Raw genomic sequence first — 23,377 nt, 5'->3', positions numbered from 1 at the left:
TTCGAATGTATTATCAAAGAATATAAGCTGGTGCTTGTACCCTTTTTTATGTTCAGTTGAATGAGGCAGCTGTATTTATTTTGATATGATTGTATTTATAGAGTAGAAAATCACAACAACAGTTGCCTCAAGGTGCTTTATATTGTAGAATAAAGACCCTACAATAATAAATAACAGAAAACAAAGAAAAACCCAACAATCATATGGTGACAGTGGGAAGGAAAAACTCCATTTAAACGGGAAGAAACCTCCAGCAGAGTCAGGCTCGGGGAGGGGCAGCAATCTGCTGCAACTGATTGGTTGAGGGGAGGAAGACATGACAAAGATGCAAAGATGTCCACCAGAGACTAATAATAACTAATAATTAAATGCAGAGAGGTGCAAAAACACATAGTGAGTGAAAAAGATGACTGAAGAAGAAAGACTCACCCAGCGCCCTAGACCTATCACAGCGTAACTAAGGGAGGATTTTGGGTATACTAAGAACAGGAAAATATAAACCAAAAAAATTTAAAAAACATTTACTTGTGTTCAAACAGCAACTTCCACGCCAGCTCTGCCAAGTTATTATTTGTGAATTTGATGGAAATGGGATAATGTGCTAACAACAAACAAGGGAGATAACTTCTTTGGCGTGTTGACTTTTTTTCATGTCTGATTACACGGCACACTTGATTTGTCTCATTTCAAGGATGAGCAGGACCGAGATGGTTGCACTGCAATTCAGGGGCTTGGTACCATCAATTCAATTCAATTAGTTTTAATTAGCTCAATGGAGAGAATGAGGAAAAAACAACAACCTCACTGGGTCCTCCAATGAAATGAATTACTCATGAGTGAAAGCTTATCAAATCAGCCAGATTTATATGTAGAGAATAATAAATCAAGGCGCTGGAAGACATATGACTGGAATGAGTTATACTGATATTTAAAAGGCATGAAATCTCTATTGGATTCAAATCAGATCATGATAACAAGCTGGTCGTTATTTGATGCTATTTGCTGTGTTATACACTCAGCTGACATCTGTCTGCTGTGAGATATTTTCATTTATTTTTAGATGGCGCTTGTGATAGAAAAGTCTCGTTGGGCTAAATAACACTGACTCACATTTGATTGATGGTTACATCTAACAATGACCGCAGAGACCACAGTTTGTGAAAGACAGGACTTTGACAAATGTCATATACTGTTCATAAAAAACACTCTCTGATGATAGCTTAGACTTTTATATATCAGAAGACGTTCTGGAGCTGTGGGAAAGGGCATTTTTGCAAACAAACAATGGGATGTATAAAGTTGGTGCTTTTTGGCCTTTTGAAGATAAGCCCCTTCACCAGGTCTCTTTGTGACCTCAAATTACATCTCAAATAAAGGTTTGTGAGCAGTTTGACCAAAATACTATTTCATTATAGTGGGAATGACCATCTTTGTCTGTGTTAGACTGTGTTTCCAGGATGTAGTGGCTGCTGACCAATTACTGGATTAGTAATCTTACTATAATCAACATGTTGCATGCATATTTCTATACCCTATCTGCTCCTTTAAAGGTGGGACAATCTGGATGAAGCTTTACATCGTCACAAATACACAAATTATGTACATCTCAATGTGTTTCATCCAGATTTATTACAAATACAAATTCTTTGGATTATTTTTTTGTATTTTATGTTTATTTCCACATCCCCAACCATTTGTGGTTGCCTCACGTCACGTTCAACATGCACCGCCTGTACGTAACTTAACAGTCACTAACATCTGTGACAAAACTTTGTTCAACTCACCAAAAAATACAGAATGAAGAATGTGAAAAAACGCCACAGGCCTGGCAAAAATGATGATGATGCTTTGTCTTTATATAATCTTGTAATACAAGATATAATCAACTGTACAAGCTATCTTTTTTACTTAATGTTCTGATTGTATTCTACGACCATGGTGGTTAGATAACATGTTTCTATAAATTATTCTATGCTTGTTATTTTTCCTTGTGAAAAGCCACGCAGGCTGCTATTGTGCTCTGTATTGTTGTTTGACTCCTCTGCAAAGGCAAATTCAAATCTCACTAAGACAACCTGTTTTTGTAGATCTGTTTATTTCAGATCTTTATAACAATTTAGTATCAGAAGTGGGAACCCTTGGCTGATGAATATTCTGGGTCAAGATTACAGTGAGGGATCATCCCAAAAGGAGGCCTCTAAAATCCTACACTGAGAGACAAGAGGGCTGACCGTTTACGTTTCTGTCTTCCAAACACGAGCAGGTGTAACTTTGAAAAACTTGAAATGACAATGACACAATCTGTAATGTGCTTTCAAATCCCACTGTTTTAAATCTGACATTTTGACTGGGGAGATCAATTCTCCTGTGGTTCTGGTACTCTTTTGAAAGGCTTCTTTCACGCCATGCTGTTCAATAAACTGCTGATTGATACCCACCCTTCCAGGTTCATTGACTAGGACTGTGATTTCTCTCTGTCGACACCCTGGTTTTTCTATTGTTGACAGACCTTCAAGGCAGAACATGCTGATGGTTAGATTGATTGGACAGAGTGAACTACTCTGCTACTACTTAAAAAAACACATTACTGACTTACATGTAAGTCGTGCATGTGTGTTCCTAATGGGCTCTGATTGATCATTTGGGAGGACATAAATTAGCCAGTTAGCCATCCTATAAGTAAATTATATTTATATGTGAATACTGAACTACAGCATAGCAATGTGTTTTAAATGAAAGACCACGGTGTTCTGGCCAAGGAAAAACTATTTCCTGTGAAGAGTATCTCAGGCTGAAATGAAGACTTCTTCTACAACAATTTGCTCACAAGATGTAGGATGTGATGAGCAGACACAGCCGTTCTTCCATTGAGGCAAGACAGAGCAATGGACCACATGAAGGCAATGGAGGCTTCTAATGAGGAACTTTGTCAGCCCAGAGTCTGACATGATTAACAAAGGACATGAAAAAGAAAGTAAGAGCAGAGAGAAATGCAGTTCATTCACCCTCCAGTGGTCTTCCTGACTCAAATGACCCTCATCTGTGCCCAGATCAAATGTTCCCACTTGTGCAGGTGACACTTAGGTTTTGTCAGGAGCAATGGCAATGGGCTAGCCTTTAAGGTAATACATAACAGCACAGCAGAAAAAGAGTGGCCTGGCTATCTAAAGCTCATCCTGCATGTGGTCTAAAATAACAAAACAACAACGACAACAGTGGGGTTTAAGTCCAGTGTGGCTAAGAACCCTACTGGTTTTAATTTAAGCTGTTGATTGGGGGCTGATTTGCACTTAGATGTAAACTAAATGCAATTAAACTAACTGGTAGGATTAGTTCCACTTGAGCAAACAGCTCTGCCTCTCAACATTACAAAACCTTTGAATGCAGCTGATGTTTGACCAGCTGAAATATACTGTGAATTTGAAAATGACATATTTATCACAGTAAAAGCTTAGCAGCGGAAACATTTAGTAGACTCACACAGAGTAAGATGTTTACTATTAATGGTATATTTATACCACATAGACACTTATCCTTCTTATCCTTAACTGTTATCCTAGTCTGCCCTGATATCTGTGTTCTCTTTGATTCCAAATATAATCATGGTCAACAAAACATAACTTCTTTGCAGCTTCATCATGTTCAAATAAAGTGGCTACCTGATCATCAATTGACATCAGTAAATCCGTGCTTAACTGTAGCAGAAAGCTGCATTTATTCTGCATTCATTGAATGGATTTGCAGTACTGCAGATGCTGACTTTACACAAAATGCATCAAAGATTTAAACAAAAATGCAATAAGTAATAATAAGAGCTAACTCCGAGGAATAGATCATTTAATTTAGAATTACTTTACATTACAGTAATATATGCATCTGTCTGTACATCCGACACTGTGGAAAATATTAACAATGGTGATTATGAAAAACATGAAATTTTCATTTTGTTCCTTTGCTGTGAGGAGTTATAGCTTTTAAAAAAAACTGTGATTAGACCATGCTCAGAGCATATGCACCTTTTATCCCTTCAAACTGACTTACAGAGTGTCCATACTCCAAGAAACAAACAAGATCGTGGACTTCAGGAAGACCAGGAAACACTTGACCCCTGTTTCAATCCAGGGGGTCAGTGTTGACATTGTGGAGGACTATAAATACCTTGGAGTACACATTGACAATAAACTGGACTGGGCTAAAAACACCACAGCACTTTACAGGAAGGGCCAGAGTCGTCTCTATTTTTTGAGGCGACTGAGGTCCTTCAACATCTGCCAGAAAATGCTCAGGATTTTCTATGAGTCTGTTGTGGCCAGTGCGATCCTCTATGCTGTTGCATGCTGGGGGAGCAGGCTGAGGGTCGCAGATGCCAACAGACTTAATAAACTGATCCGTAAGGCCAGCAATGTTGTGGGGATGGAGCTGGACTCCCTCAAGGTGGTGTCGGAGAGGCGGATGCTGTCCAAGATAAAGACAATGTTGGCTAACACCTCCCACCCACTCCATGACATGTTGGTCAGTCACAGGAGCTCGTTCAGTGAGAGACTGAGATTACCGAAAAGCACCACTGAACGACACAGGAAATCATTCCTGCCTGTGGCCATCTCCCTGTACAACGCATCCACTTAACACACTGTTGCTGCTACAACTACACATGTTTCTTTTCCAAATATTTATTTATAAGTGACTTATGTATGTATGTATGTATATATATGTATATATTGTACTATTCTTAGTTAGCGTATTGTCTGTCTTGTCTTAATGTTGGTTTAAAATGGAGCACTGTAACAAAAAATAATTTCCCCCAGGGATCAATAAAGTATTCTGATTCTGATTCTGATTCTGAAGATACAGATATACAGGCAGAATGGGATGCTTTTTGACCAGGGTCTTGTAGATCTCAGTAGATTTGCAAACACCAGGTTTTGGTTTGTTTTTAAATCACTTAAGTAAGATGAAGTAAATACTTTTACATTCATTCAGTTTTTTCTTTTTCTTTTTTATCATAAACAAAAAAGCACACCCTTATGTAATCCAAGATTTTAATATTCTCTTTATATATACGCTGTATTTCGTTTTAACTCACCTATTTGGGATATCATAAATTATTATGGGGTATTTTTCTGTGTGGATTCAAATAAACAAACTATCTGCAGAAGAAGAAAAAAGATCCCTTTTATGTTGTTTTCCCTTTAATTATGAAGTTCAAAAGGAGCTTGTGGACTTGCTCTTTTGTTTACATAATTGCCTGCAGAAATGTTTCAGTTTGCGAGCAGTCATTAGAAAATAATAGCAGCAGTGCACTCTATTGTTGTATCTTAAATAAGTCTGGGCTTTATTGCTCCATTTTGACTCAGACAAATGTAATGTATATTACATTCACAAACAGCTTATGGCAGTCTATTGGCTCTCATCTTTGCATTACTGGATGAACCTGTGACCATGGTTCTCAACCTATAAAATCTGTGGCCCATTTTGGGGGAGGGGGTTATGTTTTGTTGTTTGATAACCGTGTCTATGGATTTCTAAATCCTTCACTCTCTATGTGTGGTAACTCCTGAGGGAGAGAAGTATCTGCACAATACACCTGCCCTCTTCGCCCGGGGTGAAGTAGCCTTGTCCAGCCGGAGTGGGGCGTGTCTCCGTGGGCGGCCTCTTCAGTGCGGTGCCGCTGCCACTGCTGCTAATGCCGCTGTCTTCTGTTCCAGTGGATGCAGGTGGAGGTGCGTCAAAAGGCCCTTAAAGCAACCACAAGAAACGGGGTGCCAGGACCTTCACAATAAAAGTCACAACGGAACACATCAGCGTGGATGTTTTAATTTGGAAAGAAGAATCTAAAGCGGAGTTTCCTGCCTTCTGGCTAGCTTGACAGCAGGGATGCAGGTGGAGCGGCTCGGCCAGGACCGTTCACATCTGTCTTGAAGGAGAGAGGGGGGGAAGAAAACCTGCGTTCGGGTCTGTTCAACGCTCTGGATAAAAATTGAACAGAAAATAAGCGTAGAAGCCTGAACTACGTCCAGACTATACCCAGGGATATTTACAAACCTCCCCAAGTCTGGAGAATAATATCGAAGGGATTGCCGCAAAATACAAGTAAGGACTTTTTTTTTCTTCTTTGCTTTGGTGACTGTATGGCTCTGTGTGTCACTCCGTGTGTGCGTGTGCGCTCTTTTTTACCTTCTTTCGTTTGGCCATAAGGATTTGTCCTTCTGTGGAAAGGCTTTTCAATTGGTGACAGGTGATGTCAGGAAAAAATAAAAGCTACACTAAAACACTCCTCGCTTTGTGCTGTTGAGATGTAGCGAGCAGCAAATGATGCGTAATGGGTCAATATTTGGAGGAGATTTGGGAGGCGAGTGGATTTGAGGTCTGCTGTTTGTTTTCTGCGGCTCTTGGAGCAGACACGCTGAATTTGGCGTGCGGGGGGGAATGATGGACATATGTGGTTTGAAACCACGCGTGACAGCAATGTCAGAGTGTGGGAATTGAGTAAAATAAAATAAAATAAAATAAAATAAAGGGAACAAAAATCTTTCTATTTCACCGAGGTGACGGTTAATTGGAAAGTCAGTTTTTGTGCCTCGGGGAGCTGTGGCTGTATTTACGCAACGTGCAGATGACTTGAGAGGTTATTCTTACAGGTTCCGACCTTCGTTAAACCCGAGGTCTTGTTTCAAATTAGCTGCTCGGCTTTAGAACAGAATATATGGTTGAATTATAGCGAGTGTACGCTGTGGGATAATACTTCTCGCCTATTTCGTTACACACACGCGCACAGCCTGATTAATTGTACGCACTTCTTCAGTCCAAAAAGAGCGAATTTTGCTGGGAGTCCTCTCACTGAGTAGTCGGTTTCTGATTTTGGCTTTATCCGCTGGAATTATTCATCCAGCAACATTTTACTTCAAATTATTAGAAATGCAAGGATAAAAGGAAAAGATGCCCCGGACAATTGTGCCCCCCGAGGGTATACTCTTGAATGAACAGATGCGGGGGTTTTTTTATTTGTTAAACGACAGAAATCCTATGGTCTGTAACTCTCCTCCCTAAAGCGACCTCAGAAGTGTTTCTCCAAGTAAAACTGATCCGCACAACGAGTTGGAAATGCACGCACGCAGGTGCGTGGGTATTTTGGACTCTATATTGCGCCGAGTAGTGTACTGCGACCGTACGAGACTCCTGCGCCACCGTGTCGCCAAACGCCCACTGGGGTGCTTAACGGTGTCTCCGCACAAAATCCCCGAGCCAAAAGAGTAATTAACAAGTGCTACAGATCGGTAAAATCCCCGATTATCAGATTCAAGGCTGGGTTGTTGTTAGTTGTACTGGCCAATATCTGAACTGAGCACTGAGCTCTGTCTTGTTCGGCGGCGCAGAGGCAGACGCGGACGCTGATGGGAAGGACCAGAGAGAGGACAGCAGACGCCACATGATGAACGTCTGTGTGAACGCCAGCGGGAAGCTGACCTGCTCGGTGCTTTTAAAATGAAGCCCAGTGAACTTTTAATAAATACGAGAGCATTAGCTCGCCGTTATGTTTATTGCTTGCATCTTGATTACTAATAAAAAACGAGTCCTATTTTATTTTCTTTTTTGGGGGGCATATTATGTTGCCTTTTTATGACCTTGTGAAATATCAGTGGCAAAGAAGATGCTCACTGTTTATCAAAGTTGGAAGAACACAGAGAGAAGCGTCCCAGCTCTTACTCACTGACCTGGATTCATTAGTTAAAGGAGTAAATGAAACCCTCGAAGGGGCGACCACACATGAGGTGGTATTTCTTATGAAGCCACCCATGTTCTTAATGCAGATGAAGCCCTGCAGGAGAGATCCACTAAGGTGATATGACTCACTTCCTGGTTACTTTGTCAAGCTAGAAATGTAGGACACAAGTCCACACTACAGAAGTCCAGCGGCACTTAACTCACAGCACAAAATCTTTTTTTTTGTTCCATCTTTTGTCATTATTATTGTTATTCAATCAACACTGACAGCACACGTCTTTCCCCAGAAATACTTGTACTCTGGCAGTTTCTTGTTAAATCCCACTTTGTAAAAAGAAACACCATCAACACAGTCTAATGACTCCAGCTTTGACAATGGCTTTAGAAATACCTAAATAGCTTCTCCATTTTATAACAATACACACTGAGCAGACACCTTCGACAGAAAATGGGCCCGTATACAGTTCCACTTTTGTTCTCAGAGCTTTCAGTGCACTTCATGAAGGGTGCTTAACATTGCTTTTGTGGGTAGAGATGACTTATAATAATTGCAAATTCCTCTGCAATTTGAATAATTTTTCCAGACCTTTTCACTGTTTGTTATTCAGTGAGTGCAAAAAGTGGATTTGAGGTCCTGTGCTTCTCTTTGTTTTCGCTCATTCCTCTGTCATGAGGTTTCCACCAACTTTCCTGAATACAAATCTCCAGCTTTTCAACTCAAATGCCATCATTCTGGGTCAACACACAGCCATCAGCCTGTTTTTATGCTGGAAAATAACCTTTGCAAAAGTATAATGTGACTTATTGAGAAGACTCTACTCTATGTAGGAGAAATCTGTAGACAAAGATTAGCAGAGCTATTATCAGGGAATAGATTTAATAAAGGACCTAGACTTAATGTGATTAATGAGAGATTCAGTCTTAGGTTGGGTGTATTTTAGCTCAGATCCAGCCCTTGAAGCAGCTGGCTGAGGCATCACTCAGAAATTCTATATACTCATAGGTCAGTGTTTTGAGCAGCTGACATCTTTCCTCTGACAGCGAGACAGAGCTGAGAAACTGTCTTCTACCTCACCTCCCACTAAACACGGGTACTCATGCTCTCCCCACGCCTCCCCTCTGCCCTGCCTGGCCCCTCCGGTTTACCACCGAAGAGACCAAGAGAGTAAAATTGGAAGAGAAGAGAATCGGAATGGGTAATCTGTCTGTAATCCCACAAAGAGAGCAATCTGCCTCATTAACTCACTATTCTGCTGCTTGCCGCGTGGCTCTCATCCATCTTTCTGTCCATTTGTCCACCATCCGCCCCCAGTGCAGGACAAAAGAGATGCTATATGCTATAGAGGTGCACAGGGGAGCTAGAAACAAGGTAGAAACTTGCGCTTCTGTTAGAAAAGAAGGAGGAAATGCAACAGAAATATGAAAAGAAAGATTTCTCTCTCCCTCATGCCCTCCATTTTAGCTGTGGGGACGATGATAAGCATGGTTGCTATGTGTTCTGCTTATAATGTTAGCTCCTTTGATAAAGTCTGTAGAAGAAGAGCCTGTGAGGCAAAGACAGAGTGAAGCACCTTTCATTGTCTCACGGTGATTGCATGAATGGATCTGCAAGTGAAAGAGATGGAGCAGCACACAGACTGAAGAGAGAGAATACAGTATGGCCTATCGATCCTATCAGTTTACGCCCTTGCCTCCTGTGTGGCGTTGCCGGTAGGATATCCGTGCCTAGATTGAGACTAATCTTAGTCAGCCTGGCAGGACATTTATTATTGAGCATATCAAAGCTAATACATCTCTTAGAGCGCTGTCAGATGCAGAGGGGAAAAAAAATGTCATGTGATGGAGCCGTTTGAGTTCAAAGCTCTGTGTGGTTTTTAACAAGTTGCCTTTGGTCTTTCTAAATGAGAAGGAGTTTTATGTTGAAAAAAGCTGGAACTGTGCCATATACCCTACTGTATTCCACAAAGATTGGGTCATGAATTCATTCAGCAGAGCTTGCAAGTGCATTTGAATCTTGGATGATGGTTTTCTCTCCCCCCCCCCCCCCCCCCCCCCCCCCTCACGAATTGTTGAAAGTAATGTAATCCCAGACCTCTTTTTTCATATCTGAGTAACCCCCGAAAAGCAGGCTCTTCCAATGAATTAATGAAGATGTTCTTTGTAGCCTCCAGTGAGAGCTTGATGTGAAATATTTGCATTACCATATTGCTCGCCTTTTAGCAGCCTCAACCAAGATCCTTGGTGCTACAGTTTAGCTGGAATTCATTAAAGAGAATAGTGAAGTATCAGTAACACACAAATAAAACTTCTCTTCCCGTCTCTTCTTTGGGCTCGCCTCAAATGTCGTCTCCACCAGGTGCTGCCCAGTCTAGACCTAAAAGAACTCTTGGCCTGAGAATTTATGTTTCAGGTGTGGGACACATCTCTTTAGCACCTGCAGGCGAGCTAGTTAACCTAAATTACTCGAGCAGCACAAAGGTAGCTGCTGTTTCTCAGGTTTAAAAATATCATGGCTGCTTCCTTATTTGGAAAGGCATGTTGTGGGGGAAAACATGATGATCAACAACCTAAAGTTAGCCCTTCCTTTCAGAGTCAGCCAATGATTGGAGGTCTTTGGCACTGCAGAACCTGTAAGACCAATAGAACAGTTCTGAGCCTTATATCTAAACAGCAAGGCTGCCTCCATCTTTCAGCTATACCCATCTATTCCAGGGTATGCTAACATGAAGCTCGTCGTGAAAGGATCCTATTTCGAAGTGGAGCAGGTTGCGTAACAGGGATATGGGACACAAAAAAACCCCACATAAGAGTTTTATGCTCATAATTGAGGAGTGGGTGTAAGTAACTAATCCTTATGCTGTGGGATATCAGTCATCCACACTATTGCTAGTTCTCTATAATCATGCAGTTTGTTTGCATAACACTTGCATATCGAAGCACACAATAGCATTTACTTCCAAAGATAAGTGCTGGACTTTAACATTAACCACTTACACACAATTTAGACATCAAAGCACAGTATGAGGCTATTTTCTTTAACCATTTTTAAAGATGCAGGGAGTGTGGAGAGTTCAGTCATCACTTATCAATATGAATGCGTCTGCGTCAACCCAAACACAGATCTATATTTCCATTCATTCATGAGTTGGCCGCTGAGTTCCAGCGAGCCAGGTTTCCTCAGACCACGTTTTTAACCGAGCTTGTCTCTGTGCATGTTTTTCTTTCTTTTCTGTACACCTCCTCCCACCTTCTTTCGTGAATCTCAACAGACCAACTTGAATAACTGTAAGTACTGCTCTCAGTCAAGTGCCCTTAAGAGAATTGTTGTTCTCCCCCACAGTTTATTCCTCTTCTAGAAATCCATAAAGCTTTTGTCCGCACTGTCATAAATGAACATATTTTCATGGAGCCATCCCTGCAGCCAAATCAATACGAGATATTCGAACATGAGTTATTCCTGCAAAAAGCTCCTTAGCCTACAAGTCCAGCTCTAGCCCCGTTCTGAAGTGTAACTATTTTCCAGTCCCAGCGTTCAGCTGTTCCTTATGTTTTATTCACCATCTGAAATTAGGTCTGGATTGTTCCTACGTGCAGGATGAATGAACTGAGCGACAGGGGGCACTCGGGGGCTGATGGGGGTCATGATATTGAGATACTGTCTACTCCTGCAACCACGGCCACACTCAACCCCAGCACGACAGCACTTTTCCCACCAGGCAATGGAAAGGAGTGACTATTCTGCAAGCCACAATGGCCACTTCTCTGCAGAGAGGGAAAGGCTTTGGCAGGGCACAATGGGTCTTTTTAGAGAGGTGGTTCTGCTGTTGCCGGGGTTTGCTTTGGGTTTGTGCAGCCAGCGTACCTTCATCAGGCTTCTCTTGTCACTGATACGATGGCACTCTTTTCGCAGGCGGCCACAGGGCAGAATGTGGGAATAGCCACCATTTATCCCACAGAACTCTCATGTCGAGCGCTCTCAGGAGCCAAGGGCACAGGTTGAGCAGACAGGGTCAAACAATTACCCAACACTATTCTCTCAGTTGTAATGAGCCAGGAATACAGAAGCACCATTGAGCAATGACTGCTGGCACAATTTTGAGATTCAAAGTAAAAACAGACATAAAACAGGCATCGAGTTCAGTCACATTTAGGCTTTCAAGCACTGTGTTTCTTGAATATTTGTTTTTAGTAGTAAAAAAAACAATCTCACTGATAGCCACGGTGCTAATTTTTCTTTGCACTCTTTCAAATTTCCGTTTTAGTAACTTCTCTGTTGCCGATGCAGATTTTTTCTCCCCATTTTCCTATTTGTCAAAAGCAAATGAGACCTGTGTCACATTTGTGCCAATCTGCCACTTTGGCTGCCACTTTCCTGTTCTGAAGGAGAAAAGCAAAGATGTGAAGGCTAAATGTGTCAGAATGATGGTAAGAGGAAAAGAGGCGGAGAAGAGAGAATGAGCAGGGTGTGTGGAGAGGGAGAGCTGAGTCGAAGGCCATCCATCCCTTCCTCCATCTTAGTCCAGCTGTTTCAGTCCAGCCATCCATCCAAATAGCTTCAGTGAGACTTGCTGACTAACTGCTGAGATGCAGTACAGACTTTTTATTTAGTTTGTCGGACTGTGTGCTTCTCCAAGAAAATGCACAGTCTACTGTTTTTTCCTGCATTTCTGTCCCATATGCTTCTATTTAGTTGTGAATCAGTGAGCTGAAATATAAAATCCTCATTCCTTACTATTTTGACTTGAATATGCCTTAAATATGTCGTTGCCCCAATTTATAAACTCTGTTTAAAGACATAATGCAATAATAGTGCAACAATGATGCAGTTTGTTTTTGCTGCTTTTGCTGTCCCCCAGCAAAACATCTTCTACTGCACAAAAAAAGATGTTGCACGTTTCCAGCAGGTATTTGTTTTTTAATTAGAATAACAACTAATTTGAGATGATATTAACTGAAACCACATCAACAGTGTGTGTATTTTCATGCCGAGTGTAAAATCTGAACTGTCATGATTTTGAACACTATCTGTATTTTAAGACATTCTGGGATTGGTTTCAGCAGAAACTGAAGGTGTCCAAAGCTGCAGCCTCTCAGATCATGGTCTGGATATTAAATAAGCCCAGACTTGACTGCTTTGGGATCACAGCCACTCTTCCTTGCAATGGTGCTAATTATGGGGGTTTAGCACTTACCAGGTTTCCAAGTCTGTCTCTCTACCATTTCCAAATGGAGCAGTCCAGGATTCATCAGTGTTTTCCCTATGTTCCAAGCTGGTGTGTCACACCATTTGGCCTGGGTGTTCCGGGACTGGAATATACGATGACACGTTCCTCCCACTCCCCAGCGAGTCCCTGGAATAACTATGTGATTTGACATGGCCCCCGGTGTACAACAAGCTGTAGAGTGTGGGAGACAGGAAGTGTGCATGTGTGTCACAGATGGTATTAGCGCCAGAAACGCTCGGACTTGTTTTGACAAAGCAGATCCCTAAGAATGTATTGGTGTTTTCCACCTCTCATATGGCACAGCAGCCTGTCACCTTGGCATGTCTTGAAGAAACATGCCAAGGAAACCTGGATTTCCACAATAGGGTATTATTTTGTTTTTAATTCACTGGTATTTATTACCTTGTGTATTTTAATTGTAAGTGTTACAAGACACATTGCATGAACTAAAAGACAAAGACAAACAAACGCTAGCTTATTTGATTTTGCTCTTACAGTATTAAACCAGAGATGGAGTTGAATAATAACACCCACATTACAGTAAGAAGAAGGGCCAACATCATCACAGGGGATAGCTTCCAGGCTGATAGAGAGTCAGATACTAACAGAGAGGAAAAAAGACATAAATTGAGAAAAGAAGGAAACAGAGGCAGATTACAGGAGCCCAGAGGACCTCTTAGGTTTTCCAAAACACAGAAGCTGTGCTGAAAAGTCAGCCGTTCCAAAGACCTATCAAACTTCTTCAGAGCATTATCGATTGAAAGCTAACACTCTTGCCAAGCCATTTTCTCCAAGGATGCCGCTATCTGCAAGCCGTGCACTTTGCTCTAGTTACCCACTATTCACTGGCTAACCCAGCTCAACTCTCAATCTGTAAGACTTAGTCACACCTGTGTGGCCCGGAGCAAGTCAGCGAGTAGAGTGAGAGAGTGTGTTGTTCTCTCCTCTGAGTAGAAGCAATTTCTTGGAGTTCTCACACATTTGCAAAGTGATCACATCCAGCAGTTGTAATCAACATTATAAATGGTAGAAGATGTATATATTTCACTTGTTAGGCTACATGGCTGGTAGAAAGTTGACACTGAGGTGCATTGCTTATGGATGGGGAGGTTTAACTTATGCTGCTTTGAAGCTGGAAGCGGTGCTATATATTTTATGTGCATTTGAGAGCTGAACAGCCTCGCTTTACAAATGGCATGGCATCAAAAAGCATTTCTGGCTTCATTTTGTATTTTTGGATCAATTGAATATACCACATACACACTCTTAAATATCCAGGTCTCATCTTATCTTAAAGACCTCATAGTACCACAATGAGGTTTTTAAGATAAGCTCACCCCAATGGAGCACTTTGCTCTCAGACAGCTGGGTTACTTGTGGTAAAACTTTCTATTTTGATACTGCTTATAGTTAGGGTTGGATCAGGTGATCAGGAGTAGTTCTACTCGAATAGGCCTAGGTTGCTGGGAGCGTCTCATGATGGGCTGAATGTCTCTTCTTCATTCACCTTGTTTGATTGTCTGTGTGTTTTTACACTGCTTTGCATTTGCATCCCCAAACAGTTTTAGCAGATGGTACCTCTCCCTGAGCCTGGTTCTGTCAGTGGTTTCTTCCTGTTAAAAGGCAGTTTTTCCTTTCTGCTGTCGACAAATACTTGCTCACAGAGAAGTCATTAGATTGTTGGGCCTTTCTCTGTATTACTGTAGGATTTTTACCTTACAGTATAACGCGCCTTGAAGTGACTGTTTTGTTGAGGTGAAGTGGCTCATGTAGTTTTCACAGCATTCTTAGGATTACAGGTTTAAAACATGCAAATATCTGCGGCAGGAACCAAGTTTGTGAATAGTGGAAAATTAAAAAAAAAAGGATTTCATAACAACTGCTATATTTTTTACCATTTGAAATATGGAAACTAAAACTAGTTGTAGCCCAGTAACTGCTGTATTCATCGAGTCAGCGACAGAAAGCATTTTTACTTTATGTGGGCAAACAGGAAAACTGTAAATCAGAGTACTTGAAAGGAAACTGACCACCAAAAGCCTCAATCCTTGCTTTCCTTCATCAGTTAAAGTGCAAACTACATGAAAATTCTTAATTGGCCCTTAACCAAAACCACAATGCTTAACCAAAATTTGAGATGTCCAGAATAAATGTGCAGTCTTCCTTCATATTATTCCTTAAGCTACAGAGTTTAGTCAGTTCAGATCTTCTCCATCTGCTGCCTGCAGTCAAATGTGGAGTGTTAGCTCTGAGTATTTCAGTGACCTTCCGTGATGTCATTAAGTGTTTGTGGCACATTCCACAGTGCGTTGCCACCTCCTGCCTCTTCACTTTAGCAGTGCAGCTGAACCAGAAACAATGGGTGCATGGCGCACAAGTCACAAGGACTCCATGACTATCAAGGAAGGACATGCTTTGTGCACACGGTCCATTGGCACACAGCTCTTAGTGCTGCCACTGTTTTGAGAGCTGCCGTCGCTTCAGCACCATGGACAGATCTCTACCCACATGCTTTGTTTCCTCTCTCCCACACTGCTGCCTGTCTCACAATGCCAGACTATTACGTTAGTCAGCTAACCTTGGGTTTAACACTGACGTTCTTGTTGCATGAAGATGCCTTAATTTTAATGGCAGCTTATCGCCCTGGTAACCTATGCTGAATATCATCGCTCAGATTCTCCATAAATGATTCAGTTCAGGATTAAAACATCATTTGAATGATGTTGAAAGAGCAAGTCAATGTTTCACATTTTCCAGCTGTAAAATGTAGAGTCTAACACATTAAGAGCTGATGTTGGTAAAGCGTAAACATCAATAATGAAATAAAATTAGACTATTAATTGTGCTACAAAACGCCCAACATCGATTGGTCCAGTGTAAACTGTTGCCCTCATATTTCATCATTGCAGCTCTGGAGAACATGAGACCAACTTTTTAAATAGAAATCTTTTAACAGAATCGATACACGGCACAGTGATAATGGCAAGCACACTACGTCTGCTGTGTTCTGGTGATGCTTTGCTTCTAACAATTGAGATTTTTTTGCTTGTTTACCAAGCAAAAAAATACACACAGTGTTTTTTTTCTTCTAATTTATCTGTGTTGACACAGACATGATGTGTCAACAAACAAAGCGCTAAGCACCATTCCTGTTCTTAGAACTTAAGATAAGGTTAAATTTCTGTTGTTATTGATTCTATTTAATGCAGCCAGAGGATAATTTTTATAGCTCATCAGACGGCCCATTTTGTCTGTGAACAGCCAGCGTTGATGGCTGCATGGAAATTCAGTTGGATGGTATCAAAGGTATAAGGAAACAGTCTGACAGAGGCTTACTCTGTATATGGAAATATATCTGGTGCAGAAAGGAAAGGCATGCTGTTTATTCCGTACCTTGGACAGCTCCTCTCTTCAGCCCACTCTGCCTCCGCTCTCTTCAAAACCAGCCAATTGTGTCTGAGGGAGTAAGAGGGTTTCAGTACCTTGGACAGCTCCAGCTCTGGGACTGCCGCTCACTGTCCCTCTGCCATTTTTTCCCTCAAACACAGAGGAGCTGTTTATTCAGCACCTCGTTCCCCAAACTTTCCAGCACTATCCTCAGTGTCTGTGTGAATGAATGCAAGTGTGTGTAGCAGACATGGTGTGTACCCTGTCTTTGCTATTGGTAGAGCTCCATACAGCTCCATACATAACCACTGCTGCTCAGGATTCCTGTAATGGTTTAGAGGCGCGTACGTGTGTGTGTGTGTGCTTAACTGCACACATTACAACTATGATCTGGTTTTTTTCTCTTTATGTCAACCTTTCTAGGTTTTTCTGAGTCTGGTATTATTTGTTGTTGTTTACCCTCCTGCCAGTGCTAATACTTTCACTCACCACTGTTGCAGAAATTAAGGGAATGTTCTTAGGAAGTAAATAACCATGAAACAACCTAGTCAGGTCTATTTCTAAGTACAACACAAAAATGGTTTGTGTGTGAGTGTATGTGTTGGGCTGGCTACAGCTTAAGCTGTTGTTGTTTTAAAATGAATTATTGACTTATGTGATGCCAATGGGAGGGACCTGAAGCCTCGGTGGGATAAAACTGCTATGATTATGTGTGATTTACAGTCCTCAGATGTGTTAGTGATGACTGTGCATACCTACCCCACCCCCCACACACATGCTCTCATCTCCACCTAGTTCTTTGCACCAATTTCTTACCCCAGTCTTGTATTGCATCTAGCATTTCTTATTTATTTTTTTCGTTTTTATATCGAACTAGACTTGAGCCAAGCATAATCGAGGCTCAGGGCAAGAACTGCTGACTGGAGCCCTTTGATGTTTGGGCTGCTGGTTTTTCGTCAGGTCATGGTGTAAATGTAGTGATGAGGTCATGCAATGTTAAGCCCAAGCCTCTTAGCGCACTTAAGGTAGCTGCAGAATATCTATGTAAGCTCTTTTGAAGTGCATAAATTTTGTCTGATGGCATGTGCAACGTCAGAACTTTTTCACTGAAGGAAATACTGTGGAGATTTATGGAATATCATAGCTAAGCATTTGTGCTCAGTGCGCAATAAGAGCCCAGTGCCATAATATGCACTTGTGCAGGTAAATGTGATAGAATGCATCCTTGTGAATGCAACAAATAAAAAAAATGCTATCTATGTAGTATTAAATACATTTTTCTGTTGTTGCACAAAACACACCATCTAATCCCAATTTCAACAAGAATGATCACATCCCATAGAATGTGTTTTAGATAAGGTTTTGCATGCATATTTATTTTCATATGCAAACCCTCTTTATGTCCCCTGGCACCACCTGTGACCTCGGGTTGAGTAAAGTCAGCTGATTCTCATGTGGCTGCCGATGCCTTTCTCATCCCTGGAGATGGTCCTGATAGGCCATGGCATGGCCCAGGGACAGCTGCTGAGTGTCACAGCAACAGAACGAGATAGCAGTGAGAGGGTGTGAGAGAAGCAAAGGCAGGGGACTGTTTAAGGTGGCTGTGTTTGTGGAGTGCATGATCTGATTTACTTCTGTTTCTCCACTTTATCTTACCACTTCATACATATTAGTGATCTGTGACAATGAACATCCCAAAGAGAATAAAGACCAGTTAAAGTGATCTTTACATTATGGAAAGTAAACTATCTCATGTTTACTCTCTTTTATGAGACACTAGTTTTTATGTGTTATGCTGAAACTGCAAAATAACTACTTCTTTAAGAGGAGAGGAGCTCAATTGTGATTATCGTTCCAGAGTTTTCTGGTCGCTTAGAATATGTCAGGTGAGTTTTGCAGATTTTGCGTAGCATTATGTTTGCATACAGATTTGTTTTGAGTATATCGCAATGATTAAAAAAAACACACAGTAGTTCACCCCGTGTTATAATCTGCTGCACTGACCTCATCTCTGTGTGCTGTACAGTGATATACCACCACTGTACAAATGCACATAGGGCACAAAAAGGGCAAAGTTCAGTCAGTCAGGAGCTTTTGCTCTTATTCATTGTTAGCTTGGGCTTGGGTATGAAGTCAGATGGAATGAGGGATGAACTGAGAGGGTGGAGAAATTAGGTAAAGGTGAAAGAGAAATGGTAACAATAAAAAAAATAAATAAGGAGAGAATTGGGTAAGTAATGGGGGACTTCTGGGGGAGGATGATGAGGAGAAATTATTTGTTAAGAAGGAGGTTAAAACAGTTGAGAAAGTAGGGTGGGAAATAATGCTGCATTTAAAAAAACTGAACACAGTAAGACTGTACCAGAGAAAAAGACAGACAGAGACAGAGAGGAGATTAGGTTTGGTGCCGAGTGCAACCTGTGGTTTGACATTGGCTAACCTTGGCTGTCTGACAGTTGGAAGGAGAGGTTATCTGTCTCCCCTTGGTCCACTCCCTGCTGCTTTAATGAATTTACCGAGGTCTTGGGAATGGCTAATGCACTTGTTTATGTAGGTAAGAAAAAAGGTGGCTGCAAAATTCCCCACAGCTGTTCTTTCATAGAGGGAACCAAGTAGTCTTGTCAGCAAGTGTCCATGTTCAATTTGTTTACCATTTAGTAGGTTTGAATTCAAATCATGACCTTTGCTATGTGTCCACAGAGTTTTATTTTAGGTCCATATAATGTCTTAATTGGAAAATCTCTTTTTTTATGTTTAAAAAAATCCAGGATAGCAAACAGAAAGTTACCAAAGTAATCCTAATAGCATGATGAATCCCACATGCTGTTTAAAATATCACTTCCTGATCTATTTGCTTGCCTGCATGCTTGGACTATCACTACCAAACCATTCCACTGATGGTGCTTTTTAAACATGTATCTTGTGAACAGGGGTACAGAGAATCTAGGGGAAGATGGGATTGTGATCTCATAGTGCAGGGGCAATGGGACTGTTGTGGAAGGCCATGTGAAGGAGGAAGCAAAATGTATCCGTTCCTATTAAGAGAGAAAAGAGGGGTCAGAGGACTGCCAGTAGGAAACAGAGAGAGACAACAAGTCAGTGTGAGGGGACAGAATATGGCAGCCTAGGATGGAACATCAGTCATAGTGATACTCGTGGCAAAGATGAGAGGCAGAGAAAACAAGCTCAGAATGAGAAGGAAAGAAAAGATTGGCTAAACTGTGAGAGACAGATCTTTATCTCTTGTGCAGTGTTAAATGCTAAGGATGTTTCTGCTTACTGCAGAGCATGGTTTTCTGAACCCTTTGGGTGTTTTCCTTGTGCCTGACTCCTTAGTGGAGGAGGAGGAGTGAGGAGGCAGAGCACTGGGTTCAAAGAAAGCTGCTTGCCTGTCTGACATTGCTAAGAGATACATCTCCCTCGCCGTCTTTCCCAGGTTAACATAGTTCAGTTGCAATGTAACTGCTTTTGGATTTCATATTTTTACTAGTGTCAACATTGGTTCCCAATGTAGAATAAAACTGACAGGATGGACTGATTGCATGGGTTTGCTAGGGGGTGTATAGAAATTAAGAGAAAGGAGAATTACTGACAGTTTTCCTCAGTGTTGGATTACTCTATTGTGATGGTAAAGCAATGGTTTAAATTGTGTTGTTTGGCCTCAACACAACCGAGGCCAAAAATGTTCACTGCTAAATGGGTGGCTCCTCTTCATACAGTAATGGTACAGTCCAACCTTCACCTGACATGCTGAGATAGTACTTAACATGGTTTAATTTGACTTTGTGAAGGTGGTCGAACAGACAGAGACAAATGAACAGAACTACTGAACGGGAGGCTAAAAATACATATAGGTACAAGCTAAGTGTTCAGTGTTGAAGTAGACTATTGAATTCCCAGATTGCTAGCTTAATTGTTTTGAAGCTAACAACGTGTGAAAATGAAGCTCAAGGATAAAAATGTGCAAGATGTCAACTGAAATACTAAAAGTCATTTCACATTAAATGTGCACAATTTTACACACAGAGGTGTTTTTTTCTAGTTGCTTATAACGCCAGCTGTGAAGTTAGTGAAGAGGTAAAAAGCTTTCATTTTAGCATGTGTTTGTCAACTTTTGTTATTTTAGTTTAACTGATATCCTCATGTTAACTGCTGAGATTTGTTTACATTGTCCACTCGATGTTCCAGATGTTGCATCCGCAGATTCATCATTTTCAATAAGTAGTCCCCTCTGCCTGTCAGTATATCATAAGGTTTGACAAGTTTCAAGAGCTCACTGAGCTCCAGTTCATGCTATAGTCCTACTATTGTCTTCATAATAAATTTAAAGTGATAAAAAAGTGCTTTTCCGTGCCATAATTCAGAAGCGGGTGCTTTCCGTGTGACACCACCCACCAACTCAATGGAGACTTGAGTTTACCTGCATATATCTTGTTAACTCTGTCAGCTGGTTAACACCTGCTGCTGCTTATTTAGCAAACACATTAACATAGGCAGTAGACAGCTGCCCATGTTAACTGGTGATTGTCACAGTGTAACTTGCGCAGCTGCCTTCTCAATATGATGCAACATCAGGGTGTTGTTTTGTATAAAGTCATCAAATGTGCCCTCGATGGCCGATCGTGGCTCAAGAGTTGGGAGTTCGCCTTGTAATCGGAAGGTTGCTGGTTCGAGCCCCAGCTTGGACAGTCTCGGTCGTTGTGTCCTTGGGCAAGACACTTCACCCGTTGCCTACTGATTGTGGTCAGAGGGCCCGGTGGCACCAGTGTCAGTCAGCCTCGCCTCTGTCAGTGCGCCCCAGGGTGGCTGTGGCTTCAATGTAGCTTGCCATCACCAGTGTCTGAATGGGTGGATGACTGAGTGTGTAAAGTGCTTTGGGGTCCTTAGGGACTAGGAAAGCGCTATACAAATACAGGCTGTTTACCATTCCTCATTTGATTGAAAACGAATAGATTTTAAAAGGTGGTATCAGTGTATGTGTGCATTTTTTATCTCCAGTATGCTGTAAGTAAGTGCTGTTTATTCCAGGAAATAACCTGTATATGTTGTGATAGTTCAACTTATTATCTTTCCCAACATGAAACGTGTAATCAGAGGTTTAGAGCACATGGAAATGATCATTGTCTTAAAATAGAGGTCTAGTGCCTACCACTGTGTCTGAGGTTAATGAGAATAAAGACTTCACTGAGTAAAACAAAGAAACAATATAATATATAGGAACGTTTTAAAATACTGTTTTGATCAAAAAGAAACACATTTAATCAAGTGTTTTGATCCAACTTGTACCTCAGTAATCTAGTTCCAAAGGCACCTTTCTTACACCACTGATCTGCTTGAATGAGTCACTTCCTCTCCTATAGGCTATATGACATTATTATGTCAGCCTCTTAAGATGATGATTTAGGAAACATGGCTGTATTAACTGAGATAGTCACAGCTTGACATTGGCAGGTTCCTACTTAGTACAGGCTAACATGTGGTTTGAAATAAGCAAATGTGCTTCACTCTTTCTTCACGTAAGTTCAGCTGCTGGATTTTTTAAGTGTATGTGGATTGTAACTGTAATGTCTTTCATTTAAAATGAACAGATGCATTTTAAAGGAAGAAGTGGTGCGTGTTATTGCGATTAGAAGTGTAGCAGTATGTAAATGCAAACATGCTAAAAAATTATGAAGGAGCCAGGACAGTTTGATTCCCAACCAGCTGTTGTGAAAAGTGCTTTTGATCTCAGGGAATAATCGGATAATCCAATGGATGTGATCTTCCTCACTTTGTTGGGTGTGTCAGCATATACACATGCAGTGGGAAGTTTACAAGATTTGCAGGTGTAGTTGGCCTTTTGGAAATGATTTATCGGCACTGGTATTTTGGTGCAGACCTAGCCATGGTAAACCCAATAAGCATGCCTTTAGTTATGATTTGTTTTGTGTCGTTGACTATGTCAATTATTGTGTGCTGTGTGTCTTCACAAACAGCTTTGAACCAACACAAAACATTCAGTTTTCTCAACCAGTTTTTTTTTTTTTTGTCTTTGCAGTTTTGGGGGATTCTTTAGTAACCTTATGTCAGTGTCTGCCCTGACATCTCATTTATAAAGGACACCCTGTGGTTCTTTCACAGTATTAAAGTAACTTCAGCAGTATCAGTGTGGGTTTTGAGACTTAGACCAATTGCCTCTCATTGCTCATTTTATGTTTTTTGCTCACATTATTTTTGATGTATAATTTCAAAATGAATATATTAATAATGTGAAAATGAGAGAGGTTGCATTTACAGACTTTGGATATAATATTCCCAGAATATCATTAAAAAAACCTTTTATAAAAGTTAAAAAGGATTTGATACATGGTGTCATACCTGGGGAATATCACACTTTCCCATATTCAAGATAATATTTGTGAAATCATTCTCCTGATTTGGAGTGCTTTAAAAAATATTGCGTTCTTTGCATAATAAACGTTTTTTAAAAATGGCCCCTCAAACAAATGGTGGGATGGTAGAAAAATGCTCCTATCAACATCCATTAAAGTATTTTTTTCCTCAGAAAACTAATGTCATTCATGACCTGAAATTTTGCATAATAACTGTTAAAATGTGTCTTTCCCAAGGCACTTTTTTCATTTAAATTTGACGGTCAAGTGAAAAGTGTTTATTTTTTTTTTTTTTGTAGATAGAATGACCCATTTGCACAAGTTTGCACAAGTCCGACATCAAATCAAAGCATCCTTGAGCTTTAATGGGCTTTTAAAAGCTGACCAAAGTGATAACAATAACAAACAACAATATCCTAGCTTTTGTTTTGATATCCAATGAATATTTGAAACATCCTTTGCCCAGGCTCTTGGTTTTGGGATTTTGCCATGAACTCTAATTGATTTAAATCAGGTTGAATGGATATAAATGATCATAAAAACCAGCATCCTGTTTGTACTTTATAACAGCACAAGCAATTAGTTTCAAATGTGAGTTTAGAGTGCATTTGGAGTTAATTTAAAAGCCGCAGCAACATTTTCACTGCCTTGAACCCCATGACTTAGCTGTGT

At 40.9% G+C, this 23,377-nt stretch overlaps 2 protein-coding genes across 9 annotated transcripts in view; both read left to right on the top strand.

Moving 5' to 3' along the window:
* The window catches only part of LOC309698133 (uncharacterized protein), a gene marked incomplete at its 3' end in the record, with an annotated part of 399,753 nt that overhangs the window by 176,115 nt on the left and 200,261 nt on the right, over window positions 1-23,377 (top strand). The window lies entirely within an intron of this gene.
* nrxn2b (neurexin 2b) overlaps window positions 5,473-23,377 on the top strand; it is a 698,285-nt gene continuing 680,380 nt past the window's right edge. For all 8 annotated transcript variants that reach the window (XM_082527645.1, XM_082527647.1, XM_082527643.1 and 5 more), the window contains exon 1: window positions 5,473-6,090. The gene's annotated coding sequence lies outside the window, so the exon portion shown is untranslated. The remainder of the gene's footprint in view (window positions 6,091-23,377) is intronic.

The sequence above is a fragment of the Aulonocara stuartgranti genome (genome assembly GCF_965226115.1).
Source record: "Aulonocara stuartgranti genome assembly, chromosome: 3".
NCBI lineage: Eukaryota > Metazoa > Chordata > Actinopteri > Cichliformes > Cichlidae > Aulonocara > Aulonocara stuartgranti.
Note: the sequence above shows the minus strand (reverse complement) of the source record. Positions and strands in the feature narration are given on the sequence as shown.